This window comes from Trachurus japonicus, chromosome 20, assembly GCF_045865225.1.
Source record: "Trachurus japonicus isolate A0001 chromosome 20, Traja_1.0".
Lineage (NCBI taxonomy): Eukaryota > Metazoa > Chordata > Actinopteri > Carangiformes > Carangidae > Trachurus > Trachurus japonicus.
Genome location: NC_140926.1, coordinates 5,401,730 through 5,426,050, shown reverse-complemented (window position 1 = coordinate 5,426,050; position 24,321 = coordinate 5,401,730). Strand labels below are relative to the sequence as shown.

The following is a 24,321-nucleotide window of genomic DNA, read 5'->3' as shown; positions in this document are numbered from 1 at the left end:
TGAGGATTGATAGTGTACTCAAGTTACGGTGTTGTGTACGACTTGAGAGCAAAATGATGATATAAATATATCACTTTCACATTTGACACTGAAGTGCGTGTGTGTGTGTGTGTGTGTGTGAGAAGGATTAAGAGGGAAAAACCAGAGTGAAAAAAAATCCTTATCTAACTCCATCATGTAAGTTTGACCTTTTGTAAGAATGTTTGTCATGTGTTTGAGCACATGAGCAACTCCCTTATTAGATGCAAAAAACACACACACACACACAGACACACACACAGAGACTGGACTGGAGTCATTTCCAGGCAGGACTATTCATCTTCATGAATAAAATGAATGAGAGCTGCAATCCACAGAATTGTTTTTATGAATGGACATTGAGAATTGGACGACTGTGAAATTGATTTTTCATTTAATTAAATAAAATAGCCGTCTGCCATGAGAGGTTTATTAGAGCACCATTTCTCCGAGCTCAACAGAACAGCAAAAACACTTGTGGCACAGTGACTCTTTGTATGGCATAACAAGGCAGGAGGGGAAAAAAAGAAAGAAAAAACGGATATTTTCCATAACTTGAGTTCACTTGCCCCTCTTTAAATCAACTCCTTTCCTTGCGGGGACCAGTGGCCTCGCAGTGCTGTATCCTGTTTTACTGCTTGTTATTGTATAGACAGACTTTTTTTCAAGCAAAAGAGCACACGCATACATTTCTCCAGAGGCAGCCATTTTCATCAAATCCAGAAAGTTTCGACATACAAGTTATAAATGTATAGGTTTGCAAAACTACACCTGTGCAATTACAGTGGTATGGTCTGTTTCCTAATAGAGATATATGTGACCTTGAGTTTCTCTACGACTGTGTGTGTGTGTGTATGTGTGTGTGTGTAAATGAGAAAATGTGACCCCAAATTGTCTCCATGTGGGTCTAATTAACAAGGGGGAAAAGCAAAAGACCCAGTGTGCTGTGGCAAGTGTCCCACAGCTGATCCCCACCCAGCCACCACAGGCCTCAGAGCGCAGGGCACACCCAACGTGGCACCTTACTGGGGTGTCACCTCCCTCCGGGCTAAATCAAGGCGGGAGTTTTTCCAGCGACCGCAATGTTTGTTGCATATGACTTGGCAAATCCAACGGGTCCCAAGTGAAGACAACAAGACTCCGGTCAAATCCCAAGACAAGACAACAAGTCTCAGGTTCAATAAGTACAAGGTCAAGTCTTCATTTTAGTCCCAACAAGTTCCAGGTTGTGCCCCAAGTCAAGACATCTTGATTCAGACCAAGACCCAAGTGAAGGATCGACAAGAACCAAGGTTAAGTGCAAGTCCAGAAAACAAGTCTCAGGTCAAGTCCCAAGAGAAGACAACAAGTCTCAGGGTCAAGTTTAATGTTAAACAACTAATTAAGTCCAACAAGTACAAGATCAAATCTTAAGTTCAGTCCCAACAAGTCCAAGGTCATGTCCCAAGTCAAAACGTAATGATTCAGATCAAGACCCAAGTCAAGGTCGACAAGAACCAAGGTCAAGTGCAAGTCCAGAAAACAAGTCTCTGCTCAAGTCCCAAGACAAGACAACAAGTCCCAGATCACGTGCCAAGACAAGAAAACAAGCCTCAGGGCCAACAAGTACAAGGTCAAGTCTTAATTTTAGTCCCAACAAGTCCCAAGTCAAGACATCTTGATTCAGGTCAAGACCCAAATGAAGGTCGACAAGAACCAAGGTCAAGTGCAAGTCCAGACAGCAAGTCCTGGGTCAAGTCCCAAGACAAAGCAACAAGTTTCAGGGAAAAGGTTAATATTAAACAAGTAATAAAGTCCAACAAGTACAAGGTAAAGTCTTAGGATTAGTCACAACAAGTCCCAGTTCATGTCCCAAGTCAAGGTCGACAAGATCCCAGGTCAAGTGCAAGTCCAGACAACAAGTCCTGGGTCAAGTCCTAAGTCACAACATCAATGTCTCAGACCAAGTTTAAAATCAAGTCCAGCAAGTAGAATGTTTTATGTCCAACAAGTCAATGTAAGTGGACGGTAATTCCTAAGTCCTGTCCAAAAACCTTGTCCAAGTTCAATAAAATAAGTCCCATATCAAGTACAACATCACAATCAACAAGTCCTATAGTTTCGTATTCATTAAGAAAATAAAGGCATTTTAATTTTCTGTCAAAACAGAGTGGCCTTGGTATTTTTCTAAATCTTTCCATTTTTTGGCACCCACACCCTAATTTTTCAGTTTTTCACTCTAAGATCCACACAGCTCTTCCTCACCCCCTTTTTTCTCAAGTCCTAAGTCAGGTTCAACGTCACAAACATGTGGTCCCGAGTCAAGACCACCAAGACTAATGAAGTCATGTATGATCTAACAGCTAAAGTCCAGTTGAAGTTGCAGGACAGAATCTCACTTGAGTTCCTTCTTGCTACCTGCAGACACTGAGCTCACACACTAACCCCAACCCTAACCCCCTGTCCAACTGGATCTACTACTACTGTGTTCATATTTTCAGTAGCTTAAATAGCCTGCCAAGCAGCCAGCACAACTGAAATACCAACACATGTTTTAATCCTGCCAGAGTCAGAGTGACTTTAACTAATCCTCTTGTGTTTGTGGGAGAAGCTCAGCCCGGCTGTAGCGTGACAGCACCTCTGCAGATATACACCGATATCTCGAGATTTGTCTTCCTCCTTTTTTTTCTTTCTTAAAAAATGTTGGTCTCTATGATGATGCAGTCACATTCCTTAGCAGGATTAGACACATTTTGTTCTAAGTTTTTATTTTTCATCTTCGTCCACAGACATCATGCAGTGGGATCTCATTGATAAAAATGTTTCTGTCTGTCACTTGTGTTTCATGTTGATCTCGGAGGCTTCAGATCCTCAGAGGGTCCGAGGTGAGACGACGGAGGAACAGGAGGTAGCGGTGGAGTACAGGGCGTTGATAAGAGGAGAGAAAAGAAAAAGAATTCTCCAAGGCAAAATGTTTTGACAAATATTGTGCGTCGTACCAGATACAATCAGTGGACTTGATCTGTCTGCCAAGTTGCTGTATCACAGCGATTGTAAATCAGCACAGTACGAGACTCTGAAGATTAGAAGAGAAAAAACATCCCATTAATTCCAGCCCAGGATGACACCATGCATGTTTTTTTCCCTGCTGTAATGTTTCATTTTTAGTATTAATCTGACATCTCATTACACTGAGCTCTCTCTTCCTCCACTTATAATCTCCAAATCGGAAATGGGGATGGGTTGGGAAAATGGAAAAGTGCAGACTAATAATTTGCATTAGGCAAAAAAAAAAAGCAAGACCTTGAGTGAAAGAGAAGAAGGACAAAAAAAAAAACCGGCAGGGGGAAAAATAAAAAAGTCTGAGGAGAGGGTGACTGGAGGTGGTTTCCAGGGAAATGAGGCCATATCTGATTCTCCCTGCTGACAAACATGCAGCCAGGTTGAGGCCTGTTCTTAGGCAAGACCCACAGAAGCCACATCTCTCTCCCTCTCTCTCTCTCCGTTGTTATTTGAGGGTTTTCTTGGCAGTGTTCAGGCACAGGATGCAGGCCATTTGCTGCAGGAAAGTATAACCGCATTGTCTGAGCTCGGACGGCCTAAATGCCCCACAACAAACAATGTGTAAACTGAGGCTGATTATAATTTGAGCCCTGGGCCTCAGTCTTGCTGATTGTAGAGGGGGGCCTCCAGCGTCTATTTCATTAAGTCCCCGGGGCCAGCAGACTAAAGGCTAGGAGCCCTTATGGATATATATTTACCCACATTTCTTGTGGTGTGTGGTCAAGCGAGGTTAGATCCAAAATGAAGGTCTCTTTTCATTCCTCCAAGCCCAGCATTAAATAAGTATGTAACACAAGAGCTAGCCGCAGCGTGCTACGCGTCGCTGTGCGTCTGAATGCGGAGGTGACAGAGTGAAAGTGAACCGCCGGTGGCCCCGTTTCAACCCAGCACAGCGATGCAGAGCAGTGGCAGCTTCAGCGTTGGCTTTCCACTCTGTGTGTGTGCCCTCATTGCTTCCTCGTGTCTTCTGGTATTAATGCATAACATCCCCGAACATCAAGGAGACACGTCGCACATCTTTTCCTTGTTGTTGCTCTTCCAGAAACTAGGTTTGCTTTAATGGTGTCCTAATATGTTTGTACAATTTCCCCCGAAAAGCAAACACTTCCTCCTCCGTGGCTCCTGTTCGCAGCAGATTCTGATCCCGGTCTGAGACTCGAAACCGGAGAGCGGACAGACAAAATAAACAGGATGTTCTGTGCGTTTGTACGTCTAAGATGAGTTTGCAGATGACATTCTGAGCGTCAACTTTATCAGTCAGGATTTTGGCAAAAATTTATTTTCTAAAGCGGCAGTATCAAAAACTTTCCTCCTCTTTCATTACAGGAAAAACATCTGAGTGATGTTTTGTTTATATTCCAGATATAATACAGTTTACGGTTACATTATGTGATGGGTTGGGCCACGAATGAGATAATATTCGATTGCATAATTTGAATTTTTCCTTACTAAAGCAATGAAACTGTTCTTAGCGGGAGATAAACTCAAAGCCAGTGCAAGAAACTGGAAAAATAAATGACTAAAAACCTAAATGATGGGCCTCTATATACCAGACAACCCAGCACAACAATGTGTTTACAGCAGGGCTAATTACTGATGGATTATAGACTATATAATATATAGTCTGTGTAATCATGTATTTTTCCATTGCTCTGATAATAGGTGACATTAAACTTTCTCCTTAAGTCTTTCATTTGGAAACAGAAAATTCATGTGCACTTCAAACCTTTAACACTGTCATCAAAATCACCAACTGGTGTTTAAAACAGACAAATACAGCAACAAAGAACTCCCAAAATGAAAAACCTCCTTTCTCCACACAGATCTTCAAATCATTTCTTTCCTCCTGTGACGACGTTAATTGTTGAAGAAACTAGAAAATATTTAGGCTCCGTTCTGTTGACTCCACATTGTGTCTGTAATTAACATCATCACCTAACGAATTCAACCTGGGCCAGACCACAGTGACCAGTCTGACCTGGATATGAGAAATGAGGTGAAAATGAAAAGTACTTTCATTGACTGGTTCATATTAGGGACATACACGATCACTGTTTTTTTCCTCCACCAATACAGATAGCCGATAACTTCCTGCCTCTCATAACCAATACCAATACCGATAACATTTTTAAGAAGAAGAAGAAACTTTATTTATATAGCACCTTTCACAGGTAGAAACCACAAATTGCTTCACAATGTTAAAACAATGGCAAAGAAACAGAACAAAACAAAAACACACGAGAAAAGCATAGATACAAAGGCACATGGAATTGGGCAACATAAAACCCACAAATTAACCAAATGCCTGTTTAAATAAAAGAGTTTTAATAGTTTATATACGCAATAAGGGTAAGAAATGTGAAGATGTAGTGAGTAAAGATGAATTTAACACAAAATAATGTAACATCACTACTGTAATCACAACAGAAACAAATTTATCATTGTTTCAAATTTACTTAGGGGGCAAACGGACTGAAAATGAGTGAAATCAAGGCAATGTTGGTTCTAATAATCGGAAAAAACTTCTATCTGTGTATTTTGCTGATAATTATTGGCCAATATCCAGCTGATAATTATCTGTACTGATAGTTATCGTGTATCCCTAGCTCATGCGATCACCATCTAAATCCAGCTTAAACCCTGTGTAAAGGTTTTCCAGCTCTTCACTTTCTCAAACAATAAATGTCCAACAAGAAGCCTCTCAGTTACAGTCCCGACCTAAGTCTTCAGTGGAACAGAGCTGTAGAAGTGATTTATTGTATATCGTCCAGATATAATAAAACACTGCGGTGAAGTAGCAGAGTGTGTACTCCTGACCTGAGAGGGACACGTACCAGTCAGTGAGGTCCTCTTGTGTTAGGGAGGGCCGATGTTTGTGGATCATGTCACACAAACTGTCACGTTTGGATGAAATGCAGAAAGAGAATTTTAAGTGGGACGACGGGGAGAGTGAGTAAGTGGAGAGAGGAAGAAGGAGAAAAAGAGACGAAGAAGGAGAAGAGAAAACACAGCAGTGAAGTGCAGTACTCTTCAGTAAGAAGCTTGTTTCTGTCTCTCTGTCTCTTTCTTTCTCTCTGTCCCTCCCTCCCTTCGTCCCTCCCTGCCATTCTCTTGGGGGGTTATTATTGTTAATCATCTTATTACTGAAGCCAGAGTGAATCCCAGGTCCCGGGCCAGATGAAAGGTCAGCCGCTGAGCCGCGCAGACACTGAGCCGTCAACAGATCAAAGCCGATGCTCTCTGATGATCCTACACCGTGTCGCTTTGATACTGTAGCGCACAAAGAAGCGTCGGCCTTGGACAGATGACAAAGTTTGATCGTACTTTTCAACTGATACCTTTACCCTTTCCTTTTCAAAGTCATGCAGTGTGCAGCGCTGATAATGCGGCCCTTTATGAGCCCGTGTTTTGTGGTGCGTGGGCAGGTCGATGCGCCTCACTCAACCCTGTTGTCATGAGACGGCTCCGGGAATACATAATTCTGAAAGAGTCGGGTTGTAAAGCTTCTCTGTGTCTGCAGCTTTTGAAGTCACCACTGTAATCACATGACGATTCCTTTGTCTGAAGCCTCAAGTTCTGTTCTTTTTGGATGGATACACCTGCTTTTTTGCACTGTGCCTGTAGTTAAAGAGAGTTATACAGCACCAAGACACATGCTGCATCTCTTTTATCCAGATTTAAAGGGATAGTTCAACATTTGGCAAATTGACCCATTGTCATATAGTCATAGCAGTAGGTTCGTTACCTTTAATTGTCGGTGCAAGCTGTTTTCAGAATGGCGGAGCAGAGCCGCGAGCTGCTCAGAGCTACGCTACGGAGGCTAATGGGATTTCTTGGTTTCCCTCATCAAACTCATCAAATACACAATCCAACAACTCCAAAACGCTCTGGTGGACAAGTTGTGACCTGCACATTCACCACACTATGAGATAATAACACAACGTTACCAGACAGAGTTGTTTTAGAGGGAAATTCATGCAAAACCGCTGATGCGCGTTGCCTTCAGGGACAGTTTTTCATCAAGCAGTCTCTGTATTTCCCTCTAAAACAACTCTGTGTGGTAACGGTCTGTTATTATCTCATAGCGTGGTGAATGTGCAGGTCACAACTTGTCCACCAGAGCGTTGTGGAGTTGTTGGATTGTGTATTTGATGAGTTTGATGAGGGAAACCAAGAAATCCCATTAGCCTCCGTAGCGTAGCTCTGAGCAGCTCGCCGCTCTGCTCCGCCGTTCTAAAAATAGCTTGCACCGACAATTAAACGTAATGAACCTAAACATGTCCTTTTTTGTGTAAAGTCTCCTTGATAAATGCACACAGTGTTGATGCTGCAACCGACGCTGCAAGTCAAAATATCCAACGTCTCTCTCTCTCTGATTATGTATACTGTATATATATATTAAAAGTACAAGTGGTACTCGGCATCGGTGAGTACTCAAGAGTGAGCACTGCAGTCCAAACTATTCTGTTTCTAACGTCCAAACTTGTGTCACCCTGCTCTCAGTTGTTGTTACCATGGTCACAGCTTGAATGTGTGTATCCTAATTACACATGTGTGGGGATCTAGTAAATGACAATCAAAGGGGTCGATGTGACCGATGAGTCCGATCCAAACCTGAACATCATTTCTACATCTCTGTCCAAACCCAGTCCCACCCATCTGGATCAGCTCCATAATCCACCCTCTAATTTAAAGCTAAGCCTCAAGCTAATGAGTAAAGATAATATGACTGACCTTCGATCTATGATGTGCTACTGTCAGGGATGTAAAAGCTATTATCTCTCGTTATTTAGAGACACTACAAAATAGAGCCAGTTTTTAAACGATTTCTATGTTTGTTAATGAGATGGAAATGTAAGTTTGATAAGAAAGTGAGAATATAGCTAGGATGAAGCTAGGATTTCATTTTATTGTGATAATCTTGAACTCTGCAGGATTTAATTTGACAGGAAGTCAAACTTAATTTCAGTCGTTTCATCCAATCTCTCAAAACCTTTCTTTCCTTTCTGTTTCTGTATTCTGTTTGGATTTCCAGAGCTCTGATAAAGTCTTTCGTCATGTTATTACTTCATATAAAAGTCAGTTTTTGCGAGCTCTGTCGGTTACATGGCTGCTCACAATAAACATTAGTATTGCTGCTAGATAACACATCAAGGTAGATCAAGTTCTCCAAGACACATAATTCACTGTCTAGACTCCCACCTAACCTGATATCTGCTTTGACACCGCTGCCAGGATCCTGTCTGAGTTCTCATACAGCGGCTGTTTAGCCACCAGACGCTCACAGACACCCGGCGGGAGACCAGTGAGGTGTGAATGAGTTTCTGTTACGACCCCCTGACCTCTTCCTGTCCCGGGACCTGCAGTCAGTTCGCGGTCAGAGGTCATCTCCTCCTTGATAAACCCCCAGAGCGCTCGCTGTTTGGTGCTGCCCGACACTGGACACGGAGCCAGGATTACAGCCGCCGGCCTTTTTGATCGATTTAGCTCCTTCAGCTCAGGCAGGAAGTGGGAGATGCAGTTCTTGAGGCTGATTGGGTGAAATGTGCTGTAACTTGTTTTCCCATCGCTTGTTTACATTCCTCAAATCCTTGCTAAGATGAATCATCCTTGAAGAGTTGTGATTTCCACATGATTGACGGCTCGGAGTGGACCGGTCGTGAAAATGAAGCGATTACAAGGCATTTATTTGAGCTAAACTGAACACAGAGCGGGAATGGACGGAGGGTTTGATACGAGCGCTCAGCCGCCACTCCAAAGAAAATCTGATATGAGCAGCAGCAGTCGGCCAAGCAGACGTCTGGCTTGTCAAATCAAACTGCAAAAGCTGCTGGCGCTCTATTTTGTACACATTCTCCAGAACTGATAGGGAGGCTGACGGAGCCCCTCTCCTTTCTCACAGGCCACCGTCCACTCAGGATCGCCACCGTCAGGACAGAGAGAGGAACTGCAGGACTCATTAGGGGGAGCAGGGGAGGTTTGAAACCTTTTGGTCTGGTTGTGATTATCCTTTCACCAATAAGATAATTTGCATCCTTATGATTTTAGGGTGAGCGGGTTATGTTTGGAGAGCTCGTGAGGACATGTAATCTGGGAGCTGTTTCACTGGAAGGCAGCGGAGCATAAATTAAACACATTTTGTTGAACAAATATCTATCAGAGCTGGATGAGTTCTGTCAACAATCCTTTTGTTGCTTTGCTAGAGAGCAAAAAACAACCCCGCGTTTATGTCTTAAAGAATCTTCTCCAAGCCCCATGACCTCAGCTTCTGGCGGGACGGCCTGTTATCTCTGCAGAACTCAAGAGATGACGAAGACTTTCGTGTCCAAAACTGACCAGACTGAACTGTGATCTCTGTCCGCTGCCCAAGCTGCGGGAGACAAAGCAGCAACAATGACATCAGTGATGCTGACTGCATGGGCCAGTGTTTATGAGTTTCCCAGACACGTTGGCCGGTCCTCAGGAGACGGCTCGGGGGAAAGAGACGCGACGGGACTGACTACAAACAACGAGAGTGTTTGACTCTATGCAAAGTTAACGATGACTTCAGGACCAACACACAAAGGATGTGCCTGTAAGCACATTAGCAGACACAATCTTCAAACACACACACTTCACAGGTAATCAACCATTTACTTTCAACATTTAGTGTAGAAACACTGAAATCGATACGTTTGCTTTTTCCTTTTGAGCTGCAAACCATAAAAATGGGCAATTACAGTAAAAATTGATCAAATATTAAGTATAATGTGAAAGAGCACACGATAGATAGATAGATAGATAGATAGATAGATAGATAGATAGATAGATAGATAGATAGATAGATAGATAGATAGATAGATAGATAGATAGATAGATAGATAGATAGATAGATAGATAGATAGATAGATAGATCTTTATTCATCCCGAAGGAAATTATTCGGCCAGGCTGCTCCAGAGGAAAATAACTTAGTTAAAGAAAATAAATAGGATACAAAGAGGAAAATATATGATAAAATATATCCTGCATGTCTAGACAATATACACGACAAAGGAGCAACCTAGATATAAGTTAAAAGTTAAATAACCACAAAGATGATCCAGCATCTGCCTCTCAGTTTGATGAAGCTCATTATCCTTTTTTGGATTTTTTTGGCTGCATTTCTGTGCAAAATCACTGGAAAGGAGTTTTTTGCAGCTATGTATTGTTGTCTGTTGTTAGAGATGGTGAAAAACAGGCCGGGGCTGTATGTAAACATTCACACAGCTCCAACTGAAGACTAACGGTGCTACGTGTTTGTTGGATGTGTAAATAGGTAACGGTTATCTAATATGTTGTAGGCCTAAACAACAGAGTTTGTTTAAAGTTTGCTAGAATAATCAAGTGAAGCAAACCAGTGTTTGTTTTACCACTGGACGAACAATTCTGCTGTTTTCTATTATAATAAACCAGTGTGACAGTCAATGCAACAATGAAATGTGAAAATCTGAAGACAAAAGCATGTTCAGTTATAAATTAATGAGAGGGTTTTCACTCTAAACTTGAGCTAATCTGCTTCCTGTGGTTCGTGTGGGTCTGCCAATGATCAGCGGTTTGATGAGAACTGACCAACAACAACGTCGACTTGGCAACAGAAGCAAACATCTAAACACATCACATTCATGTCCTGACTCTGATATTGTTCTCTTAATGACTTATGATGTTTCCCACACAATCCTGCCCTCTGCATGATCAGGACAAGAAAGCACAGAGGAAAAAAAGAGAAAATCCCTTATACAAAGAGCAACTGTTTCAGAGGACACGTTCGAACCTATAATAAATAGACTGTGTGGGATCATGTAGGATCCCATATGAGGCTGATTAAGGGTCTTAGTGCTTAAACCCACTCAGGCCTTTCCAATGATAAAAAAAAAAGAAAAAACTCTGCCCTCTTTCTCAGTATTTAATTTCGTGACGTCTGTTGCATTTTGCAAAGTCATTAAATACTATTTCCACAGAGAATGAATAGGAAGCCAAAGGGGGAATAGGAATTTCTCAGCCAAACCAAAAAATTGGCCATGGAGACGACTTTTCTCCCAGAGAAGGTCTCAGTGGACTCCTAACTGCTCTGTGAGAAGAGGAAAACCCTTGTCCGTTTGGATTTTTTGACGGAAACAGAAACAGGAAGAGCAAACATTAGCACGTACATTGTTTTTTCTGGACTTTTCAACACGTTTGACGCCTCAGCTGGGTGTAAAGGTTGGGAAACATCTGAAACAATCGGAGAAACTAGAAGCTTTCAGGCATTGCTACTTTTCTTTTTCCTTTTCTTTTTTTAATTCATACTTTTAATATCTATACTTGACAGTAATACAAACAAATCAAAACACAAAGATTCATCTATTTTTCTAGTCAGTCAAAAACAATTGCACCTTATTCCAATATTTTCAGTCATGAACTTAATGTTGTTTAGAATCTGTTAATTGCTTCATACCTAGGAGGTTTAAAAATTCAGAAACCCACATTTCAATAGAGAAACATTTTGGTTTGTGAATTTTCTCAGTTTGACAGAATCATCCTTTTGGCAGGCTAATTAAAAACAAACTTTCTTTTCTTTTGACTTCTCTTGTTTTTAGCTGTACAGCCCTGTGTCCCATCAGACACAAAGCCGGACAACCTTTACATTAATAAACACTGAAATCAATAGGGCTGGGTTTAAAAAAATACATTTTCCAATTCATATCAATCTTCATTTGAAAGATCGAATATCAATTTATAAAATCCTTAGATCGATCTTTTAATGTACGCCATTGCACTGTTGCAGAGTTTCATCTTTGTAGAATTTGCTACATTCATTTGGTAAAAATCTCTTTCATAACCAAGCAAATTGTTATTAAAACTGAAATATCTCTAAATGAATCAATGTCGAATCGAATCGGGACCCTGTGAGTCAGAATCCAATAAATTCAATGAATCGGTAGTGATACCCTAGAAATCCACTTACAGACTTCTGTCCAACAGCGGTTTCCTACAGCGTATGAGCCAACAGCACTGCTACTTTTCAAACACGGGAACTAAAACAAAGAGCATTGTGCTCATCGTACCACACTGTGCATTCAGCATTAGATCATCCAGCCTGAGGTAGCGCAGGATGAGCAGGGCCTCCTCCCTATCAGCACCGTCTAATCCCCTGAAACCCTCTCCTCTGTGGGCCGGGGCCCCTGCAGCAGCTCCCTGCTCCCTGACCCAGACAACAGGAGCTTTTAGCGGACAGAGACCGGGAGTTTATCTGCGTCCCCGTGGCCGACGTGGAGCCCTCGGCTTCATCAAAGAGCCCTAATGTCGTCAGTGAAGGACACTTGCTTTAATGAGTCGACCCCTGTGGCCTGAGGATATGGAGACACTCTGTCCCTCTGTCCCTCTCTGCATGAGGCATGCATTAGCCGTCGACTGTAACATCTTATTACACATCGCCGTCTGGCCGCAGACTGTGGGAGAGCTGGGAGGAAGACAGTCTATTTGTTTGTCTCTGTTGTCTCTCTTTTGCTCTTTCATTTTATTTTATTTTATGTATGGCACTTTTGTTCCGTCACCACTCCTCCTCCTTTTCATCTTTCTTCGTCTTCTTCGCCACGCAGCAGCTGCAGCAGACATGACGGTATCCTGCGCCATATCACCATGACGCCTGACCTCCTGCCTCTGCTCTCTGCCCGCCGCCTCCAAGACATGACGTTACCATAGCAGCAGACTCCTATCTTCTTCTTCCCCGATGGTCAAGGACAACACATACCACACTCTCTCAGCCTATGTCACCTTTATGTTCCCATTATAGCCGTGTCAGACCACCGGGTCGGAGATTCATCTTGTCTTCCTCCTCCGCTAGAGTTTGATTTAAGGTCCCAGCAGCGCCACAGATGTGTGTCTCTGCCGTCCCCGTCTTTGACAACCGTCCCCGAGGTCACTTTGCTTTGCTGCACCGTCCTCACAAAACTTCAGTAGTATGGTAACCCTGGATCTGCTCACGCAAACTCCGGCCTCAAACGCTGACATGTTTATACCGAGCGCTATAGCGTGATTTATCCCCTCTACCGCAGAGCCACAACAGTGACCGAGTGAGTGCCACCGTTGAAGAGTTTGTGGAAAATTGAGGGGGGGGCTGATTTGGGAATAAAATAAAAAGGATTGGGAATAATAGCGTGAAGTGGTAAAGTCAGAGATTCCAGGTTGGGAGTTTTTTTTTGTGAATGGGAGGGGGCTATAAAACTGTCTGTATGGGCGACTGTGTGTGTGTGGCGGAGCTGAAAAATGGGCCGGGATAAAGGAAAACTCAGGTGGCCATGTGGCAATTTATATACACAGACAGGCACAAATGCACATTCATGCACACACACACACACACACACACACACATTACACACACACATTACACACACATACACACAGGGGAGTAGACGGTATGGGTTGCATAGGTTGAGGCGCCCCAGCTGCCGAGGCCCCCGGTCGGGTGAGGAGGTCAGGAACATTACCCACCATTTGTAAAGGAGAGAGTAGGCATGTCCAACAAGTCCCACCTGCCACTATATTTATGAAATTACTCACTGCAGCGTTTGGCTTCCATCAGGCTTGACAGTGGGAACCTCGACCGCCTATTAGCCCCATGGACGCATATCTACAGTGCTGTCGAACATTTAGAAACCCCAGAAGCCCCCACCGCCATCGACTCTACGCCCGTCGAGGCATGCTGTGGTATCAACAACATACCTCACATGCTGAGAGGAGGAAAGGAGGAGAGGGGGGGTAACTAAACAGATTTTCCAAAACTAGAAACTAGAGTCATGGGTTAGTCAATACACTTAAGGATACTTGAAGGAACACATCACCAACTTAGGAGCAGACAGATGAGAAAACAGATGCTGATTTAACAAGATAAGTCAAGCAAACAATAACCTCGCTCTGTCAAATTGGTACATGTGTATTTACACCTGTTAGTTATTTACTATTAAAGCCATTTTGTAAGCAACGCAACAAGTTGTAGACTTAAAAGAAAACAAGAATAAACAACAGCGTGGTCTGGAAACACCACAGAGCATCTGTAACGCCGATGTAACTAACGCCCTTTCTAGCAGCTCACTTGCATTATTCTTTGGACATTATTTCAGATTTATGCGTAAATACACAACAAAGAGTGTGGTTCATACATGCTCTATTTTTTAAAGAGTTTGATTTACACAAATAATAGGAAAACAACAGTTGCACATGTTCCCAGAATTGAAATGTAACCAATTATACTGTATAAAGGTCATATTTTTTCTAGGGTTATTATGAGATTAAAACAAAAAAAAAAAACTTCACAACACAAAGAATTTTTGTAGATGTCATCAAATATTTCAGATTCACATCCTGGAGGCTTACGTTAACCCCCAGGCATGTGGAATCCTTGAAATGAGATTATGAAAAAACCCCTCGGTACATGTGCTGCCAAGATACAGAACAAGATAAATATAAATGTAAACAGGACCGTTTCGGAGCTGTTGGAGGAGGATGTATTTTTTTGCTAAATGCTTCCTGGACACGTCTGTCTACTGAACGCCCAGATGAAACCGATATTAATCTTCTCATCTATCTCTATCTCCCACCTGGCAGGACAGCCAAACAAAAACAAAAAAACCATTCAGGAGTTTTCCCTTCACTGACTTTTTAGAATTAAAATAAAAAAATAAAAACAAATAAAGGGGGTGCACGGCTTTTATTCATCTGACAGTGAAACATTTGTAGTTTTCTGGGTGTGAGGTGGTGGTGGTGGTGGTGGTCTGGGCCCCGTCAGCAAACTCATTCTCTTCAGCTCTGGTTAATTTAACAGAATCACTTAAATGCCTCTCTCTAGCACACACACACACATGCACATGCAGCAGTGGCTCTTCTCACCCCATATATTTAGATATGTAATCCTGTGGGAAGCTCACAGTGAATGGCCGGGCTCAAAGACCCCCGGCCGTGTGTACAATAAGGGAGACTTATTGAAACAAGGCTGGCACTGAGAGCCCAGCGGTGGGGGGGATTTATTTGGAGAGCAGCAGGGCACTGGCTAAACTTTGATCACCACTCGTGCTCTAACCTCCCCCCCTTTTTTTTCTCCCTCTTTCTCCTGACTACAGCCTGGGCCGATGAACACCGCCGACCACGGGGGGTGACCCTGGTATCCTTGGCAACAGGATACCAAGCCTGACTCCAGCTCCCAGTTGTGCACTGGCAAAGAGGGGCCCTCTCCCTCTCTCTCTCTCATTACTCTCTCATTATTTCATTTACCATGAAATACCTACATATGGACAATGATTATTTTCCTGCTCTGCTAATGGTGGGTGTAGTGTTTGGAAAATAGGAAGCAGACAGCTGAAAACTGGGTGCAGGTTTGTTGGTTTTTGATAGTGATCAGAGAAAAGGCTGTACAGTGACTCTATCATGACTACACAGTACATTCCCCGGGATTACGAGCACTCTGTCTTCAGGCCATTAACTTCACACTGTACACCCCCAAACTCACCTCAGTGAACTGGACTATAAGCAGAAACGAAGCGACAAAACTACTATTAAGTACACAAGTATAAACAACAACATAAAATTCCATTTTAGCTGCTGTAAAGAGGCAGATGGCTGAAATTAGAGTGAAAAAATTGAATAATTGGTCAATATTAAAACATACTTTTTGCAAATATGCTGCAAACACATGTATGTGACATAACATTTTACAATTTAGCAATAAAAACAAACTTTTAATACTCAAAAACATTGCAGCACTGCAGGCAACTCTTGGAAAATGTAATAAATAAATAAATAAAAATAATGATATAATTACACACTTCCTTTTCACAGCCGTTTCCAATGCAGGGACATCATTTCTGAATTAAACCCAGACAGTTTACAGTTCACCTGCAAATTCTGAAGCCACAAAAAGTCTTCAGATTGGTTCTTTTCAGCCAACACACACATCCGTCCAGGTTAGATGTAGTGCTGTTTACTCCACAGTTTGCAGTTTTTACTTCCTGCTGCACTGTTCCTCAGTCTTTTTGACTGTGAGGCATTGTTAAAGCTCTTTTAATACAACAATAATACCCAAGCTGGAGAAGCTGGTCTCGTATCTGTGCTGGAAATTATCCCCAAGAAGCAAATATCTCTGTACTTCCATTTCTGTGGCTTTTAAACCAAAGCAATTGGCTCTCACCAACTTGCCCCCCCTTTGGGCTTTGTCCTCTAGGTCCCTCCATCATTTTCCCACACCAATTCAATATCTGATACACATGCTGAAAGGGCCCGCCAAAATACAATTACATTCCTTCATAGGGACGTAAGCGGTGGGAGACAGGGGTTAAGGGGCTGCATGCCGATCTCCAACATTTACCCAGGTCATTAGTTGACTCTCCATAGGCATTGGGACACTTTTCATACAAAGCGGCGCTTTAATGAACGGACACATCGGCGTTTATTGCAGTGAAGTATGTAAATTGGATGTTTGAAGTTCACTGTATTGTTGTTGTGTGTATGTCATGTGCTCAGTGAAGTAAATCCTGACTTAATTACATCCTTATGTTAACAAGTTAATGCAACGTTGAGACTAATCTAACCTTTGGCGAAGTCTGCACGGAGCCATGTGTAAGTTTTCCACATAAAACACAGAGAAAGGAGAGTTATTGACACGGGCATCCTGCTATCATCAACCACAGAGACAGAGAGAGAGCCCGTCCACACGGATTCAGGGTTAAGTCAATCCACAAGTCCGGAGAAGGCGTCTTCGGGGGGTGAAAGCGGTATTTTGGATGGGAAAATCACAGAACGTCGCCCCAGCGTTTTCATGTAGACATCCATAACGTATCTTTTGTGAAACGATGTCATACCCCCCACCACTCTCACCTGTAGCCTGAGCCACAATGCTACAGTATAAAGTCTATGGACGTAACATAACAACAGTCAACTACTGTCGGTCCCTCGGACACTGCAGCCGAATCGCACCCTTTAGATCATCACGATCATCACATTTGCACTGATACGACTCCCTGTCAATATTTCATCCACTTACAGGGAAGCTTTGCGTCTTCTGTTTTTGGTCTGTGGCAGCGTTACGACACACAAGCTCCATACAAGCCTGGTCTATGTACTACAGCGTTTTCAGTGGATCCATGTGTAAGTAGAAGGCCTGCAAGATATCAGCAATGTGTCCAATGTGTGATGACACTGTTCAATGTTGTCATATTCAGGTATGCATACCATATAGTTCCTCTGTCTTTCTGAAAGCAACTAAACATACTGTAGTACCAGGGGACTGTGGTGGCGCTGCAACACTGCCACACAAAGACACCACAAACAGAAGAGAAAAGAAGAAGAGTGGAAAGCTCCAAACATTATAAGTCGACTAAACACGAGAAGTCGTGCCAAAACAAATATGCTGATCGATGCCACATGGCATCAGGCGCTGTATGTGAGGGACCTGAATGAAGTCTGCCGTTGTTTTTAGGGCTGACCCAAAAAAATCAAAGCTTCGAAGCTTCGTTCGTTGCCATGGTAATCGATCATGAAGTCCGTGATCGATTGTTTTTTTTTTCTTCCTTTTTTCCTTTTTGACACGGTTCTCATCAGCAATTGTTACATTAAAATGGAGTAGGCTACTTGGCACCTGCCTGATTTTGGAGATATGCAGTGGTTTTTTGCCACTTTACTTTCATTATTACCGCTACAATCGCGCACCCCTGCCCCCGGCCGTCGAAGCTTTGATTTTGATCGATTTTATGTCCGCGAGGCTTCGATTATCAAAATATGATAATCGGGTCAGCCCTAATTGTTTTTTACGTCTAGTGGTGTAGCTCAAGGTACAGCTAAATAAAACTTACTCATCGCATTTCAGGCAACCTTTGACGATGTGTCTATCATGCATGTTGACATTGCAATGACCTAGTATGCAGGTATGTCTTGAAACGAGTTTATGGAAATATTTTTCGAAATGAACAAGAAAAATGTACGTTTTGTGTGAATCTCCGTCTCCGTCTGGACGAGGCCTGAGAGAGACGGCGCTCCAGCTCAGCAGAAGCTCCTCTTAACCTTCCTGAAAAAGGCCATTGTGAAAACTTGACCTTGTTGGTTCTTACTCCTGTAATGACACCCCGTCGCATGGCCGCGGGGCGAAGCTGGCGGTGAGCTTAGCCAGGATGATACTTATGAGACTGCTGCAGTTAGAGGGGTGTGTGTGGGGGGGGGGGGGACACTTCACATGTAGGAATTTTCCTCCCAAAAAAAAGGGAGAGAGAGAGAGTTGAACAGGCAGAGGTCGTAAGGTCAGAGCACTCTGCGCGCTCCCAGCCCTGGCAACAAAGATGAAAGTTAGCCTAAATAATCCTGTAAAGTGCTCAGACGGAGCAGAAATTCCCCCGAGGGAGGGTTTCTCCAGTATGACCTCCACCCCTCTGCTTTCTCTGCACCCCCTCCACCCCCTCAGGCCAGATAACTATAGAGACACTTCAGCTCACATCCATTAGGTAAATTAGCAATTAGAGGACTAGTGAACGTAACCGGCCCATGTTTGTAGAGATTGGAGCTGATGAGAGAGGGTGTGTCACAGCCAAAAGGCTTACTCTGACATTTCAGACTGGATGGCTCGTCACTGATAGACTGCTGAGTGACTAGTTTTGGCATGCTGCGTTTCATCCCCCCCCACCTTCTCTCCCAGCGCTTCCCTCTGTCCGCCCCAGTCAACATAGTTAAGATAAACACCCTCAGAAATATAAAGGGGCAACTTAAGAGACTAATGGAGCTAAAAGCCCCAATGAAAAGGAACACCGAGCTAATAAACGTCATGTTTTAACGAGTTGCACAAACAAAGACCCGAGGACAGTTTGGTTTTGTTTACCTCACTACTACTTAAAGGAGTCGAGGATGCATGGCGCACACCGTGGAAGTCCCTTAACAAACTCCTCATAAAATGTCCTTTTCTGAGAGTGTGTTTTGTTTTTCCTTCGATGTTAGTTTTCCCCGTCCAGAAAAGTCAGCGACACAAGTGCTGTTTAGCTGATCCTGCCCTGTAACTTCCCATGTCGACATCATCGGGTTGTTTTTTTTTAGGGCTTTTACATGAGTCATCGCTTCAGATGTTTTAGTGCGAGCGTGGACCACGAAGGTCACACAAAAACTTTACTGCTAAGGTTTAACAAGGCTTCGCAAGTTTAGGAACAATCCACGTTATGAAACACTTTGGATTTTTATCTCGTGGTTTTGACTAATATGACAAACAAACTCTTCTTTCTGTGTGTGCACGACATGTATTCAGCTCGACGGCCCCTTCTCTTCCTCTCATCTTTCCATCCTACATGGAGCCGGTGCCCTTTTTTTATCAGGGGCCAGTCACTTCCCACAAAAGGAGGCTCAAACCCGACGTGGCCTTTGACCCCAGCAGCACGTCCGTAGCCCAAACAACTCACCTCTGTTGCAGCCTGCCTGGTTCTAATTACAAGCTCGAAAAAAAAAGGTTCAAGTTTGATGTGGATGGGAGGTTGAGAGGTACAGAAGGAGAGCAGAAGGGAGGCAGCGGGTGGCGAGGAGGGGGGCCTTGAAACGTCGTTGCTGTCGGAACTGGGCGACCTGTCTGTTTGATGTCTGCCAGGCAGGCGGGCGGGCTCTGTCACTCAGACCGAGTCAGGCCTCCTCCTTTCAGAGGCGCTCCACTTCAAAGGGAGGAACTCATCTCCCTCCTGTAGTGGTCCTCTCCCGCCCGGGACCACCAGGGAGAAAATTCAGGGGGAAAGATGGCGTCCCAGATTAAACGACGTGGGACACTGACAGAACTTCACTCAGAAGTCATGAGAACAGGGAACAACACACAGACCGCTGCTCAAAGGTCCAGTCTGTAATATTTGGCAAGGTTAACTGGCAAAATCTGAATAAAATACCCATGAATATATTTGAAGAAGTGTAATCGCTATAAAATAACATTTGTTTGGTTTTCGTAGCCTTATAATTATTCTTTTTTTATATATATAGCTATAGCAAGTAACCTGGGTGTACCCATGCTGCCTTGCACACGATTTTATTCGCTCTGCAAGTCAGCCTGGAAACCATGGACCCAATTTTTCTCTCAACGACAGAGCCAATCACAGAACGGTGGAGGGAGCAGCAAGACGATGGCGACACACCGAAGCGACTTTGTTGATAGCTTGTTGATCCAACATAGCGGCAGACGCTTTACCTTTCGCTGCAGCGTTAGAAAGTGTTTTAAGTAGTTTAGACCGCAAGTTTATTTAGAAAAAAAAGTGACGTTTAGTGTTTTTTTCCTCATCGGATTTCTGTCGCTCTACATACATCATCGGGTATGATTTATACGATTGGCTATAAGCTACGTACAGACGACATAGATAGACATTCGTAGCGCCCAATAAACAGCTCTGGGCTTTTGTAAACCACGCAAAAATGAACAGCTGGTTCCCAGAACAAATCTCAATCTACATTGAGATGAGGTCTGGTGTTAGCCAGGCTATATAGCAAGGGTCTTGCTTTAGAGAGTGTCTCCATCTTGCGCCGCCATGTTTGTACGCTATCCCAAACGGAAAATCCAGCCAGCCAGAGAGTATGATTAACGAGTTTTGTGCGCATAGATAAACTAATGAAGAAAAAGGCAGAAGGAAAGAAGAAGGAGGTTAGTAGTTGGTCAGTATAGTGAGAAGTTTTTGAGTTATAAACCTGGAAGTTTGCGAATGGAGCACAAGTTTTTTTTGTCCTCGCAGGCCACCGTCACTTTGCCGACGGGAATCTGAATGCTCGATGTCACGGTTTTCCCCCCATTTTACACACTAGGGGGTCACCAGCTCAGCTCACCTCCTGAAGGTGATGTGGTAGAGGAGCGGTGTAACGGTGGCATTGGGGTCATGGAAACAGCTGACAGCACATGGCACAGTGGGACCCTGATGAGACCTGATCCACCCTGCTCTGGGCCGAGATGCTACAGGCTGCATTTCCTACACACACACACACACAGAGACACACACACTGTAAATATTATGCCAGCGCCTCAGTGGCCATTATAATGACTTTCCATTCTGAATCTGTGATGTGGAGCGCCCTGGTATTCCAGGCTCCCGCAGCTTCCTTCCCCTCCACGGTGAAGACAAGCTTTGTGTGTCTTTGCTGAAGAGGATTTTCCAGAGTGAAAGGAAAAGAGGGAAAAATAAAAGGCAGGCTCACACTGAGAAGAATCAGCTCATATATATATTAAGGAGGTGCCAGTCTATCTGAGGGAAAGTGTTGGGACGTTTGAGTGTTGCGTAGCGAGTTCATCCACGTTTAGGAAACAGAAAGTGTAGACGAAAGCAGAACTGAGACAGAAATGCCTTTCAGTGTCGTCTCTAAACCACTTCTTGAAACCCACTTTTACAGATTTGCTTTTATGTGATGTCATCATCTTCTTTTATCGTCTATTTTATCTCAAAGTTTTACTCAGATGCTCTTTACACCTTCTTATCCCATTTTATCTCATCTTATCTCTTTTTATCATGTATACCCCCCTTTTTATTTATTTTATCTAACTGCATTCTGGTCTCAGTTTGTTGTTGGGTTCTCGTATTGCCATCTTTTATGGTTTTATGGGATTTGTGACTCTTATATGTTGTTTTGTGAAGCACTTTGTAAACTTGTGTTTTTAAAGGTGCTTTATAAATAAAGTTATTGTCATTATTATCATTTCTGCAAATAAATGCAAGAAAGAAATTCTCGTGACATTTGGTTGGTGCCCTGAATAAAATATATTCATGATTCGATGATTGTACGAGCTCTCATATCTGTGCCACTTTTACAAGGCTTCAGCCAGTTAACTTTTAGCTTAGCTTTAGCTTTTATGTGAGGTTACATGCCAGATAAATTCCTACTAAATTATTGGACTATTGCTTTAAAAGAACTTGGAAAACATTTAAAAGGTTGTAAAGCCTCCATGTCGATATCTGGTCGTTTGTGGTTTGCTGTTCGTTCCAGTGCAGACCTGCCATATCGTGAATTTGGAAACTCTTAAGTAGGAAGGATTTATAGATAGAAACACTTTGCCACTATCTGAGAAATGAGAGCTTCCCACTTCTGCCTCCAGCAGCACAGTCCCTCTCAGAGATAGCTGAGAAAGGCCCCGTCCTTTGAGTAGTGAAGCAAAGCACTTGAAATCACAACAAGGCAGTGATGTCCTCTCTTCCGAGACGGAAACTCTGCAGTCGCCAACTGGGCACAGCTACGTCTCTCTTTTTACAACAAACTTACCCACACAATGGGCACTTTCTTCAGATGAAAGAACAGGCGGGGCTGGGTGGCGGTGATGGCGGGAGGGTGGAGGGGAGGGGGTTAAGGGTTGGGGTTGGGGGGTGAGAACAGGACAAGGGGATGACAGTGCTGCTCCGAGTGTGTGTCATTTTTTGGAGCTGAGCGGGAGGGCACAGAGCAAAGGCCTGTGCGTCCCGACACTTTGAATGTAGATTATGTTACACTGTACACGGCTCCCCCGGAGTTCAGAGGGAGCGGGTCATTTATTTTGTGGATATTATGAATGTCGGGTTTGTTTTCAGGTCGAGCAGAACACGGATGTTTTCGCTTATTCCTCCACACACACACAGGGGCTGAGAGGAGGTGGGCTTTTATTTTGGTCATATGGAAACCATGGGATTAATCAGGTCTTTAACGTGAAGCCCCGTATGCGCGGTAGACGTATTTACACAAGAGGAAAGCGTTTACAAGAAAAGTTGCAGTGTCAAAAAAACTCATCGGGTTCCCCTCGCAAGTAATGATCATAACTTAAACCCAGGATAAACTAGTATGTGTACACAGTTAAAGCTTGATGTACACAATCTGGAAATTATAGACGGGTTAAAAGCTTTCTTTCCACTGGCGGAAGGTCCCAGAGGTCAGCTATAATAACCCAGAGCAGACTTCTCCTGATGAGGGAAGAAGATAAAGCCTCACATGGCAAAACGGAGGCCCGGGCCAACACAACACCAACATTATTGGCTCTTTTCTACCCTCTCTTCTGCTAAACAATGTCTTTATTCAGTTTTTTTTCCCCCCTCCCTTTAAAGCAATATCGGTCACATATGAGCGAGGAAAAACGCTGAGAGACATTCCATGCAGGGAGGGCGTTTCGTTTTCTCCACGAGACGCATCGCAGAGAAATCGAAAGCTTTAAAAAGGGATTTATCGGGGAGATATGGTCGCATTCCTCAACGTCTGTGTGTGTTGTTTTAAAGCGCGGCCAGTAAAGGGAGACTGAGAGGCAGCTTGTTGGTTTTGCGCTGATGGTGCATATTAAATATTTTTAGAGTGACTGCTGCAGATTTAGAGGGCGAACGGAGGGGTTTGATCACTTTAGTGCGGCGGCTATTTTAATAAACTGAGCAAACACCACTCGGCACAAACCGGCCTTTGTGTTGGGAACACGGCAGTCGTGAAAAATGTTTAATATTAACTCCTACGACAAGCTGGGAGAAGAAAAGAGCGAGCATTTTGTGTGTGGGAGGGTGGGTGTGTGTGTGGGAAAGTTATGTCCCCAAACTGCTCACTGTGTTTTTTACTCTAATCCTTGACATTTGTCTACACTGCATTTTCTTTGCCTCCTTTAGTATTATAATCCTATTTTCTACCTCAGTGTGACTTCCTCCATGAAAAAGTATTCTTAATTAAATTGGCCCTGAGGCGGCGGGAGCAGCAGCAGCAGCACAAACACTAATGGCTGCCATTAACCACATCTCCACACCTTTCTCAACAAGTCCTGTCCGACTCCAAAGAGACAGACGTGTCATCTCTGTATGTTAATAACCTGACCTCTGAGAAACTGTGTGAGCTGTTTAATCACAGGTAGGAATTTGAAAAAGGTCAACCAATCAAAGAGCGCAAGTTCAACAACCTCCAGGTGCCCGACGGCTGAAGGAGAAGAGAGAAGAGTGACAGAAATTGTTATTTTTATTTTAAATACGACTCATCTCACCTGAAGTTCAGCCTCCTGAGGTGTCAGTTTAAGAGTTAAACTGCTCAAACCTGGGGTGTAACTTTCTTTTGTTTGTGACCCTGACCTCCCTTCATGGGGCCTCTTTCCCATCTCCTCCTGACACCTAGAGAAAGGCCTTATTAAAGGACTGGGAGGGCTGGGAGACCCCCACTCCCCCTTTGAGACAAGCCCAGCTGACTCCATCACTCAGGAGCATGACTTTCAGTGTGTGTGTGTGTGTGTGTGTGTGTGTGTGTGTGTGTGTGTGTGAGGTGGAGGATAAAGAAAGAGATGGAGTGTCACTGTGTACAAGCCA

The 24,321-nt window shown here is 43.5% G+C and overlaps 1 long non-coding RNA gene across 2 annotated transcripts in view; it reads right to left on the bottom strand.

Moving 5' to 3' along the window:
- The window catches only part of LOC146966258 (uncharacterized), an 82,706-nt gene that overhangs the window by 53,409 nt on the left and 4,976 nt on the right, over positions 1 to 24,321 (bottom strand). For both annotated transcript variants that reach the window (XR_015034552.1, XR_015034553.1), the window contains one exon: positions 20,870 to 21,009. This is a non-coding gene — a long non-coding RNA (uncharacterized LOC146966258). The remainder of the gene's footprint in view (positions 1 to 20,869; positions 21,010 to 24,321) is intronic.